The sequence below is a fragment of the Sorex fumeus genome, unplaced genomic scaffold (genome assembly GCF_029834395.1).
Source record: "Sorex fumeus unplaced genomic scaffold, SorFum_2.1 ptg000155l, whole genome shotgun sequence".
Taxonomy (NCBI): domain Eukaryota; kingdom Metazoa; phylum Chordata; class Mammalia; order Eulipotyphla; family Soricidae; genus Sorex; species Sorex fumeus.
The window spans coordinates 1,739,925-1,752,796 of NW_026606212.1; the positions used below are offsets into that span (position 1 = coordinate 1,739,925).

General features: G+C 46.8%; 1 pseudogene; it reads right to left on the reverse strand.

The window, feature by feature from the left end:
- Window positions 1-30: 30 nt before the first annotated feature.
- On the reverse strand, window positions 31-11,686 carry LOC130016481 (GPN-loop GTPase 3-like; annotated as a pseudogene).
- Between the last annotated feature and the right edge of the window lie 1,186 nt (window positions 11,687-12,872).

Below are 12,872 nucleotides of genomic sequence, written 5' to 3' on the forward strand. Positions count from 1 at the left end.
CCCGCATCCAGTTGCATCGTAACATACTCTTCATTTGTTCTCGCATTCTTGAAAATATTCATCCAACATAGAAGACAACTCATCTTCATGTTCCTGATATAAATAAAACACAAATTAGAAAATACATTGATTTCTCCGCAGACCCCGTATGTATTTACCTACTGTTCAGGCAATGCTCTATAATCCTCAGTAGTACTGCTAATAGATATTCATGAACAAAATTGGGGCGAACGAGACAGCACAGGGGGTGGGACACTTGCCTTTTCTGAACCAGGGGCCCAAAGCACCATCAGGTTCTGGAGCACGAAAGCCACGTAATCTGCAACCAGGGTTTTGATTCACTGTATCACTGTCCTCCCGTTGTTCATCGATTTGCTCGAGCGGGTCCAGTAACGTCTCCACTGCAGACTTTGTTGTTAATGTGTTTGGCACATCAAATACGTCATGGGTAGCTTGCCAGGCTCTGCAGTGCGGGCGAGACACCCTCGGTAGCTTGCCGGGCTCTCTGAGAGGGGTGGAGGAATCGAACTCGGGTTGGCCATGTTGGCTGTGTGCAAGGCAAACGCCTTACCACTGTGCTATATATATATAAACACACAAGGCTCAACCTTTTACAACATGTTAGTGATCTCTTACAGAAGGGCTTAATGGCCCCTGGGTAGAATACACACTCTTTCCTCTAAGGATACTTTTTTATAGGATTTTCAGCGATATTTTGGGGTGGGGGGGTCATACCTGTCGATGCACAGGAATTTCTCCTCGCTCTGCACTCAGGAATTATCCCTGGCTAATGGTGCTCAGGGGACCATATGGGATGCTTGGAATCGAACCCAGTTTCACCGCTTGCAAGGCAAACGTCCCACCCACTGTGCTATCACTCCAGCGCCCTGGCAGTTTTTCATATCAAACAATACAAGAAAATAGATTATTTCAGTTCTGCTTTGGGACAGGGATTGGGGCTCGGGATAGAACTACCCGAAATATGGTGGTGAGAAGGTGTAATGGTGGTGGGATTGGAGTCTGAGTATTGAATGTAATCAACTATTGTAAAACACTTTATAAAATAAAAAAATTGGGGAGTTGGAGCGATATGACAGTAGGCGGGACGTTTACCTTGCAAGTGTCCGGCGAGGTTTGATTCTCAGCATCCCCTATAGTCCACTGAGCACCACCAGGAGGAATTCCTGAATGCAGAGTCAGGAGGAAACCCTGTGCATCACCGGGTGTGACCCAATAGCAAATAATAATAATAATAATAATAATTTTAAAAAATGAGGGTGGTAGGGAATAAGTTATTGCGGAATAAACACTCTCTGCTCGTCCCCCAGAGCGCCACCGCCCGGCTCCCCATCAACTCCCATTTTCTTTTCTTTTCTTAAATTTAATTTCAGTTTTAAAATTTTTAATCTTTTTTTTAGAAATGTAGATGCTTTATTGCCATATATATTTTTATAATCATAAGACATTACCATCTTGATGTGAAATGAGTTGTTCTAATGTGCATTTAATTAGGTGCTAATAACTATTGTACAGCATGGTAATTAGACTAACGTGGCATTTCATACTGTCATCACCTTTTACACATATAGATTATTTTCACAATCATATCACAGCTTTCTCATCTATGCAAGCCATTTGTGTGGAAAATTTTTCCAAATTATATACATATATATTCAATTATAATCATCAATCATTAAAGCACTCAAGTTTTCAGATACACAGACAATCATACTTGCTATAGACTAGAAACCTTCACATTTGGAATGTTATTGATGCCAAACACTTCATGCTACATTTGATTTTTTAAAATTTTTAATAATTTTACATTTTTTAATTTTTAATTAAAATTACATTTTTTAATTTTTCCATTTTTACTTTGTTTTTAAAAATATTTCACTTTTTAATGAATTTAATAAATTCAATTTAAAATCAAATTAAAATTTAATTTTAATTTTTAATTAAATTTTAATTTTTAATTAAAAATCACATTTTTAAATTTTTCCATTTTTACTTTTTTTAAAAAATTTTTTACTTTTTAATGAATCACCGATAATCACTTGATTATCACTTGATTATCACACCAAGCTCCCGGGAGAGAACAAGGCAGAGACTCCTACCCCATGCATGACTGTCCTCACCAGGACCAACAGCAGAAGACCTCCGGCACCAGGCCAAAGTCATGCTGAGACCACTCTCCACACGCATGAATGAGCTTCACGCATAAAGGAACTGGCAGAGTAACCCAGGTGTGGGGCACCCAGGGCTGAGATCTCCAAGCCTACACGGTTTGGGACTGGACCTTCCAGTAGCTAGACAGTTACACCCACCAACTGCCATGTAACCCCAACAACTGCCAGGATACAGAGATTATCACACCAAGCTCCCAGGACCTGTTTATTTATGTTTATTTATTTATATTTTGGTTACTCTTTTTTTGTTTTGGTTTTGAGTTCTTGAGCCACACCCAGAGATCAGCCAGAAGGGACCAGGCTCTTGCTGTAACCAAGACCTTAACTTAAGGAGCTGCTTAGATCAAACAGGAGGGCAGAGGTGTTCAGGGCAATCCTGGCTCTGTGCTCAGGGACCAGACATGAAACAGGGAACTGACCCAGCGTCAGCCTAGGGGAGTCAGAGAATGGTCTTTCCCTCTGCGCCGGTCTCTGGCCCTGGCCAATCTAAATCGTCAGAAATTACCTTGGGTTCTTTGAATTCCAAGTCTTCTCCGTACTTAATGGCAAAATCAATATGCTGTAATACAATGTTCATGCTTTCTTCATCTGAGTGATCGTAAGGCAAAAATCGGACCATACTGGAGTCATCAATCTACAAATTAGAGATTTCAGAAAGGTCATTCAACTGACGCTTGAGTGTGAACATTGGTAGTCTAGTTAATACCATCTATGCCTGTGCATTGAGGAGCAGACAGAACAACAGCAAATCAGCATTAATTTTTTTATGACCTCTGACCTATTGGAACACTAGTAACTTTACAATATTACTTAAATAAAGACTTTTTTAAAATTTTTGGGTCATTCTCGGTGATGCACGAGGGTTACTCCTGGTTCATCCACTCAGGAATAACTCCTGTTGGTGCTCAGGGGACCTATGGGATGCTAGGAATCAAACCCGGCTCGGATCCATGCAACGCAAATGCCCTACCTGCTGTGCTATCGCTCCAGACCCAACCAGAGACTGAGACTTCTTTTATAGTAATTTATCTGCATTCAACCACCACTGAAAATTTTAGAAGGGTACAGGCAATTCTGATGTGCCAAGTGGCCAGGGAAAAAAGACATTGCAGAATTTCTCTGCTGTGGGACGGGAGAGCTAGTACACTGAGGTGGGCGCTTGCCTTGCACGTAGGCAAGGGATACACCCGGGTTCGATCCCCTGCATCCCATATGCTCCCGGAGCCCACCAGGAATGATTTAGGGAGGCAGAGCCAAGAATAAACTCTGACCACTGCTCAGTGTGGCCTCCTGCCCTCTCTGCTAGAACAAATGACAACTTTTTTCAGAGGTGAGGGGAGGCCACATCCAGACAACGCTGGTGCCGACCATATGGTGCCAGAGATGAACCCTGGGCCCCTTGTGTGCAAAGCCTGTGGTGCTGCCCACTGAGCTCTCTCCCTACTTCTATACTAACTTCGAAGCAGACAGCCCACCGCTTACAACATGCTGCTTCCCTAAAAAGAAATGTGCTGGTCTGTGCCGTCCACATGGTGGTCACTGCCAGGGGGTGTGGAAGCATGTGACAAGACCATTAAGAAAAATATGGGTCTAGGGAGGTGCGGGGGGAGGTGATGAAGAGCTACAACAGGGGTTACAACTGGCCTGCACCCCACACACCTCAGTTTGAACACCCAGCACCACATATGGTCCACCAGGCACAGGGGAGAAACAGCCCCTGAGCACCACCGGGTGTGGCCCTCAAACCTTAAAAACAACCCACAACAACCCCAAACACTTGCAAAACTCATCAGCCCAGGGATTAGCACAGGGCTTGATTCTTGGCACCAGGTGGCATCCTGAGCATTTCTGCGTAGAGCCAGGAAGCATCCAGTACTACTGGTACGGCCCTCTGGGCCCCAGCACTGACCACTACTAGTCTGGTTGGCCAATAATCAGAGCGATCCCTAGGCCCCCCAGCACAGGAGGCAAACGACCCCCACCACCAAAAATTGTAAAAATACAAAGTCTTACCAGCCCACATATGGCGTTAGTCAATTTTTAAAATTTTTTGCTTCTGAAGTTGCTTGTAGAATCATCTAATAAAGAATACATGTCTGGATCTAGAAACCTTTAAACATGAGAGACTGGTGAATGAAAGAATCCTAAACACTTTATTTGTAGACTGACAATCGAAGTGAAACGAAAAAGGTTCTGCACTGCAAATGAGACCTTAATTATAGTGAACTTACTTCTCAACTTCCTTTTTAGCTCTTTTACTCAGCAGGTCCATTTTTGTCATGATGTTAACTTGCGGGATTTCTAGAGATACCATAGCACTCAAGGCTGCCAAGATGCCAGAAACAAACTGAAAGAGGAAGCAGGAAAGGGACGATGAATCAGTTGTCACCAACAGTGTCCACATAAAAGGTTTCTGATCCCCACTGGAACAAAACCCACCTAAATCGGAGAAACGCTAAGATTGGGGCCCAAGCAAGAGTCTAGGCTTTAAGGCGCTTGCCTTGCGCCTGGTCAGCCCAGGTTCTAGCCCAGCACTCCACAGGGTTCCCAGAGCACTACCTAAGTGATTCCTCAGCACAGCGCCAGTAGTGAGCCCTGAGCACTGCCAGGCTGGGCCTAACAGAAGACTGCTGGGCCAATAGCTGACCTTAGGATTCTAAAGGTGAGGTGGGAAGGAGAAACGCGATCTACAGTGACCACACTTCTCCACTCAACAATATTTTAAAGTGTTCAGGAGGCAGTGGGGTTGAGTTCAGCACTGAGGAAACATGTAGTGACAGGGATTAAAAGCAAGTGGGCCACACCAAGGCGAGCACCTTAAGCCCTTTACTATTTTTTTTGGGGGGGGAGAGTGGTAATACCTGGCAATGCACAGGGGTTACTCCTGGCTCTGCATTCAGGAATTACTCCTAGTGGTGCTGAGGCATGCTAGGAATCGTGCCTAGATTGGCTGTGTGCAAGGCCCTACCTGCTGTACTATCTCTACAGCCCCCATTTTTAAAATGTAGTTATTTATTTATTTTTGGGAAGCCCTGTACTATTTCTGACCCTTTAACGTTATCTTCTCTCATGCTCCCTCTCCACCTCCCCTGGTGGGTGTTTTCTTTTTGGTTTCTGGGTCACACAATCCCCTCATATTACTAAGGGGTCACTTCTGGCTCTGCACTCAGGAGTTACTCCTTAGTGGCTTGGGGAACCATATGGGCACTGGAGACGGAACCAAACGCCCTCCCTTTCAGTTTTGGGGAGTACCCAGAAGTGCTCCTAGCTTTGCGGTCAAGGATCACTCCTGGAGCGGCTAAGGGGGCCCGGTGGCAGTATGGCAGGAATGACACCCAGGCTGGCCACATGCAAGGCAAGAGCTCTACCCACTGTACTATCTCTCCAGCCTCTAGCTTTTTTTTCTAGTTTTGGAGCCACACACAGTGGTGCTTGGGACTTACTTCTGACACTGCCCTAGGACAACTCCTGAAGGCGACAGCTGATAGCTGGGGACCACTAGAACTACACTGAACAGTGCGCAAGGGGCAAACTCAGGGCCTCGAAACACACCAGCTGTGTGCTCTGCCACTGGAGCCATCTTCTTGGCATATTAATTTATTTTCTTTTGTTTTTTCTTTTGTGCTCCCGTTGTTCATTGATTTTCTGGAGCGGGCCCAGTAACGTCTCCATTGTGAGACTTCTTGTTACTGTGTTTGGCATATTGAATACTCTCCGTAGCTTGCCAGGCTCTCCAAGAGGGGCGGAGGAATCGAACCTGGCTCAGGCAGGCTGGCTCTGCACAAGGCAAATGCCCTACCGCTGTGATATCGCTCCAGCCTATGGCCATACCACCCTGTACGCGCCCGATCTCGTCTCGTCTGGCATATTAATTTAACAAACATAATTTTCAAGTCACTCCTGGGTATAGTTCAGGAACTGTTAACAATTAAACAATTATGACTAAAGGTATTTGTACTCAGTTTGTGCCGGAGACTGAAAAATCAAGGACAGGTATAGTTTCAAACCTTGAACGACTCCACCATGAATTGAGAATCAACAAGAAACTCTCCACAGACTCGGAACTCCCACTGTTCCAGCTGCTGAACCAGCTGTTTCATCACGGGCAGGTGTGTGTACAACTCAATCTGACCGACAAGAACACAAGCTTATTATAAACATAAAATACATTCAACCCTCAATGATGGCATAAAAACTTTCCCCATAAACTGTCTTCGGGGGCTTGAGAGATAGTATAGAGGGTGGGAACTTGCCTTGCACACAGCCAACCTGCGTTCGATCCCATAGGGTCCCTTGAGCACAGCCAGGAGTAATTCCTGAGCACAGGAGCTAGGAGTAACCCCTGAGCATCATCAGATACGGCACCCGCGGTCCCCCCCGAATTTTTTTAAAGGAAGTCAATCCCTACAAGTAATATATCCAATTTTGCTTGTTTTAAGCCGCAGGTGGGGATGCTTGAGGGTCTCTCCGAAACTGCTGGGAGGGCTCGAGGCTACTCAGAGTCCTACATGCAAGGCCCATTACATGTAAAGCATGTCCCCAGCCCACTATCTCTCTAGCCCTATACTATATTCAATTTTAGTTTGTTTTTTGTTTGGGGGACTACCTGATAGTGCTCAGGGCTTATTCCTGATTCTGTGCTCAGGGATGACTCTTGGCAGGCTCCAGGAACCATATAGGGTAACAGGGATCACCTTAGTCGTGTGCAAGGCAAGTGCCCTACCCATAGTCGTATCTCTCTGGCTACTCCAATATTTTCTTTTTCATTTGGGGTCACACCTGGTGATGCGCAGGGGTTACCCCTGGCTCTGCACTCACGAATTACTCCTGGCAATGCTCGGGGGACCATGTGGGTGCTGGGGTTCCGGGTCAGCCACATGCAAGGCAAACATGCCCAACCCATTGTACTATCACACCAGCTCCCCTGGCCCACCCAGGAATTTTTTAAGCAACTCTGGGTGCACATGTACGTAAAAGGGGCATACAAAGAACATATACTGTCATCATCATCATCACCGTCCTCCTGTTGTTCATCGATTTGCTCGAGCAGGCCCAGTAACATCTCCATTGTGACAATTGTTACTGTATTTGGCATATTGAATATGTCACGAGGAGCTTGCAAGGCTCTGCTGTGCAGGCGAGATACTCTTCAGTAGCCTGCCGGGCTCTCCAAGAGGGGCGGAAGAATTGAACTCGAGTCGGCCATGTTGGCCGGTTGCACTAAAATTATTAAAAATGATTTTAAAACGGGCTGGAGTGATAGCACAGCTGTAGGGCATTTGCCATGCGTGCAGCCAGTCCGGCCAAACCGGGTTCAACTCCTCTGCCCCTCTTGGAGAGCACAGCAAGCTACCAAGAGTACCTTGCACACATGGCAAATCATGTCAAGCTACCTGCGACATATTCGATATGAAAAACACAGTAACAAGTCTCAGGATGGAGAAGTTACTGCCCTGCTCAAGCAAATCAATGAACAACGGGAGGACAGTCACAGGGATATAATTTATTTATTTATTTATTTATTATTATTACTTTGTTACCGTAAACTTTGCTTTTTGGGTCATACCCAGAGATGCTCAGGGGTTACTCCTGGCTCTGCACTCAGGAACCACTCCTAGCGGTGCTCAGGGGACCATAAGCGATGCTGGGATTTGAATTGGGTTGGCCGCATGCAAGGCAAATGCCCTACCCGTGTGCTATCACATCGCTCGAGCCCCGACAATGACAGATTTTAAAAAAAATTTTTATTCTCTTATTTTGAGGGGAGGAAGTTTGGGCCACACCCACTGATATTCGGGGAGGATTCCTGACTCTGTACTAAAGGGTCACTCCTGACAGTGCTTGGGGAATCCTATGTGGTACCAGGGATCCAAACTTGGGCTGGCAGAATGTAAGGCAAGGGCTTTAGCTACTTACTATGGCCCTAAACAACAAACAAACAAACAAAAAAACCCTTGGTTTTGGCCCATACCCACTAGTATTCATGGAACCATATATGGTGCCAGGGACTGAACCTGTGTCGGCCACAGCATCCTACCCATCCTTCTGTCTCTCTAGCTCTAAAGCAAACCTTTCAAGAGCTGCATGACCGAAGCAGGAGTGATAGCACAGCAGGTAGGGCGTTTGCCTTACACACGGCCAACTCGGGTTCGATTCCCAGCATCACATATGGTCCCCTGAGCACTGCCAGGAGTGATTCCTGAGCATCACCAGGTGTGACCTGTAGAGCAAAAAAAAAAAAAAAAAGCTGCATGACCTGGGGCCCAAGAAACAACAGGCTAAGCATATGCTCTGCATGCAGAAAGCCTGGGCTCAGTTCCCAGCATGCTTTGGTCCCCATGCAAGGCTGGGAGCAACCTCCTGATAATGGAGTTCGGAACAGCCCCAGCCCCTAGCACCTGTGGATGTGGCCCCCAGACAGAAGAAAACAAACAGACGTTCCACAGACCCTCATGGGATGACAGTCCACTGTCTAAGAATCTGGGGTAAAAGTAAATGAGATGCTAATTTCACTTTCTCCCACCAAGGACAGAACTGCACAACTCAGGGAAGATGACAATCTAATTACTGAGCTACCTGGACAGTCAAAAAGGATGTAGTCATCCTCGACAGGGCCAAGGCAGTTCTCCAGCCACTCAAAGTTATTGGCAAAATACTCCATGCAAAACACCAGTCCTCCATTGGGACCGAAGCGCAGGGAGCCATCCTCCAGCACATCATCCACCTCGATCAGTTCCCAGATGTCTGCAAAGAATAAACAGTAAATGAGTGCCCATTCCAACATATTTACATTCACTAGTAAATATTACAACTGTGACAGTATCCACAAAAACTGAACAGGGGCTAGAAAGAAAAAAAAAAACAAAAAGAAAAAGACAACAAACAGGGGCCTGAGGAATAGAACAGCGGGTACTGCCCTTGTCTTGCCTGTGGACAACCCAGGTTCAATCCCTGGCACCTTATATACTACCTCAGCTTGACCAGGAGTGATCCCTGAGCACAGAGCCAGAAGTGCAGAACACAGCTGGGTGTGGCCCAAACCCCACCCCAACCCTCAAGAAAAGAAAAAAAAAACTAAATAAATAACAGTTGTCAAGGGAATCCCACTCTCAAGTAATGATGCATTACAGTCTCCCAGGTAGACTTAAACCAGAAACACAAGGGGCAGTACTCTTAGAAGGCTAGTAGTTGTACTTATAAATGATAAGGGCAGGGCACACACCCTGGAGTGACAGCAGTATCAGCAGCAAACCCTGAGCACCACCAGATGCGGCCCCAATACAAAACAAAAGGCCAAAGAGACAAGAAGGATTTAGGCCCAGTTCAAATTCCACCCCCACGTATGCCCTGCAGGAGCAGAGCCAGTAGCGACCCCCAACAGTTAAACCAAATGCTTCAATTCTTGTACTGTATTTTGATCTCTTTCTTCCTTTGGTTTTGCAACCACAGCTGGTGGTCAGGGGCATCCCGAAACTTGCTCTACATCCCTCTAAGTTAGCACCTTGGCCTCTGAATTTTTTTCTTCCCCTTGACCTCCCAGGCAGAGTTCAGGAGGCCCAGGGGCCAGAAAGCAAACACCAGCGCCCAAAAGTGAGATGATCACCTGGAGGGGCTTAGGGGCTACAGGACTACAGTACCCAACAGTGCTCAGGGGGCCCTGCAGTGCTGGGCATTAAAACAGCACCGTGTATGTGCCAATTATTTGCTCCGAACCCCTCTACTGTCTTCCTGGCCTCCACACTTAATTCTGTGCAAAGATGTTAAGGAATAACACTACAGCATTAGGTAATATTCTAAGACTCAGAGGAAGCAAGAGGTTGGACTGACCCTTTTCTGCACACTCTCATGTACCTTTTGCATTCTCAATACTGTGCATATAAAATATCTGTTCTAAAACAAGTGAAGTGGGGCTGGAGCGATAGCACAGCGGGTAGGGCGTCTGCCTTACACGGGGCCCAACCCAGGTTCAATTCCCAGCATCCCATATGGTCCCCTGAGCACAGCCAGGAGTAATTCCTGAGTACATGAACCAGGAGTAACCCCTGTGCATTGCTGAGTGTGACCCAAAAAGCAAAATAAAATAAAAGAGGTGAAGCAAGGGACAGGGCAAGGAGGGATAGTACAGTGGATAGGGTGTTCGCCTTGCACACTGTCGATCAGGGTTCAATCCCCGGCATGCATATGGTCTCCCCAAGCACCACCAGGAGTTATTCCTGAGTGCAGAGCCAGGAGTCACCCGAGCATCAGGAAAAGGAAGGGCCAGATAGAGTAGACTTAAGGTGCTTGCGTTGCATGCTTCCAGCTTGAGTTCAATCCCCTCTGAGTAAGAATTTAAAGCAAGACTCGTGCCATCTCACTTTTTATTAAGAGAAACAAAGGGAACTGTCACAAGCACATCAATAAGTGGATGCTAACACATGATGTTCTGCTGTCTACCATGAAAGCAGGGATCAGACTGAAGGAGGTTTTCAGCTTCTGTGCCTCCCCAGAAGCAGGGGGCATCACTGCCTCAGGGCCCCCAAGGAGAGGGAAGGCTGCGCCCTGAACTCACCAGTCATCACATCATAGTTGAAATGCTCTGCCGCAGGTTCTAAGTTCACTACCTGGACAGAACGGCCGATGGCTTCACAGTGCTGGACCATGGTGGCACAGTAGGTGCTCTGTGGACCGGGAGGCAGGAGGGGTCAGAGCTTCAGACAGACCCAACACCACCAGACGAACCCCCACAGCCCCAGCTCAGTGTTTGCTAAGGTCCAAACTAAGCCATAATCCCCCAAGAAACAGACTGAAACCAGGGAAAAGACCCAACCCGGGGCTGGGCATCAGGGAACTGCATGGAGTGCAGATTCAGCCCTACTGTGGCCACACTGACCTCGGGCCAGCGGCATCTTTCCAGTCAGTGTCCTTATCCCTGGCCGATGGTCTCCGCACTGCTATCAGGTGGGGTAAGTATGATTGAAAGGTAAGAATTGTCCCCCGCCCTTGATTTTGGGGCCACAGCCAGCGGTATTCAGAGGGGCTTACATGGTTTGGAGATTGAACCCAGATTGGGTGTGTGCAAGGCCCTGCATGCTCAACCTTTCTGGGTTCTATTTCCCTTTAAAAATGAGAATAGGGTCTGGAGCATAGCACAGTGGGTAGCGCTCAGCCGACCCGGGTTCGATTCCCAGCATCCCGTATGGTCCCCTGAGCACCGCCAGGAGTAATTCATGAGTGCAGAGCCAGGAGAAACCCCTGTGCAGTGCCAGGTATGACCCAAAAACAAAGGCTGTGGAACTAAAGGGGCCCTGGAGCGGGGACACGGAGAGTCCAGAGGGCAGGACACTCCCCTCGCACAAGGCTGTCTCGCTTTCATTCCCCGGACCATCCTGGAAGCCTGCCAGGAGTGATCCCTGAGCACAGACCCAGGAGTCAGCCCTGAGCACAACCAGATGTGACCCCAAAAGCAAAAAAATGCGGGAGCTCATACTCAAAAACAACTGTACCACATCTGACATGGTTCAAAGTAGCAGGCAACCAATCTTAGAGGGAAATACATATATATATTTTATAGATACATATATACACACACACACATATATATATAAACACACAAGGCTCAACCTTTTACAACATGTTAGTAATCTCTTACAGAAGGGCTTAACGGCCCCTGGGTAGAATACACACTCTTTCCTCTAAGGATACTTTTTTTTATAGCATTTTTAGCGATTTTTGTTTGTTTTTTTTTGGGTCATACCTGTCGATGCACAGGAATTTCTCCTGGCTCTGCACTCAGGAATTGTCCCTGGCTAATAGTGCTCAATGGACCATATGGGATGCTGGGAATCGAACCCAGTTTCGCCGCGTGCAAGGCAAACATCCTACCCACTGTGCTATCACTCCAGTGCCCTGGCAGTTTATCATATCAAACAATACAAGAGAATAGATTATTTCAGTTCTGCTTTGGGACAGGGATTGGGGTTCGGGATAGAACTACCCGAAATGTGGTGCTGAGAAGGTGTAATGGTGGTGGAATTGGAGTCTGAATATTGAATGTAATCAAATATTGTAAAACACTTTATAAAATAAAAAAATTGGGAGGTTGGAGCGATTCAATAAAGACAATGATAAAAAATGAAAAAAAGAGAGTAAGGTGGAGTTCATGCCCAATTCAATCAGCTAATCAGTGGCCGAATAAATAGCAGTACACCTACATTTGAAGAAAAAGGAAAATAACTTTTTAGCAGCACATTCTTTCAAGTATCTGCTCCCTGCTCTCCCCAGGGCCTTGAGTTCACCACATGGACAGGACTTGTGGGAAGAGGGAGAGAAGCAGCAGCCCAGAGGGGCTGCACAGAGAGCAAGCCCTGCTGCAGGGCCACAGCTGACCTGTCCTCGCTGTGATGCGCTCGGTGACATCACCGACCTCTCTTTGTGATGCAACCAGACATTCTGCAGCCTCCCCAACTGCCCCCATACTCATTACTTGGTTCACTGCGGAAACGCACAGACAGCAAACATGTTTTGCTGCTTACCAAGAAATCGTGGTTGTAAAACCCCCAAGTGTAGGACACTGAAAAGATTCAGAAACTGGGTGAGGACCCATTGGAGAACTCCCCTGAATTCTTCTCGAAGACAGCCGCTAGTTCAGGTCAGCAGGAACTGGCCCGGGCAGCCCCAGCACTGATGACCGTGATCAGTCTT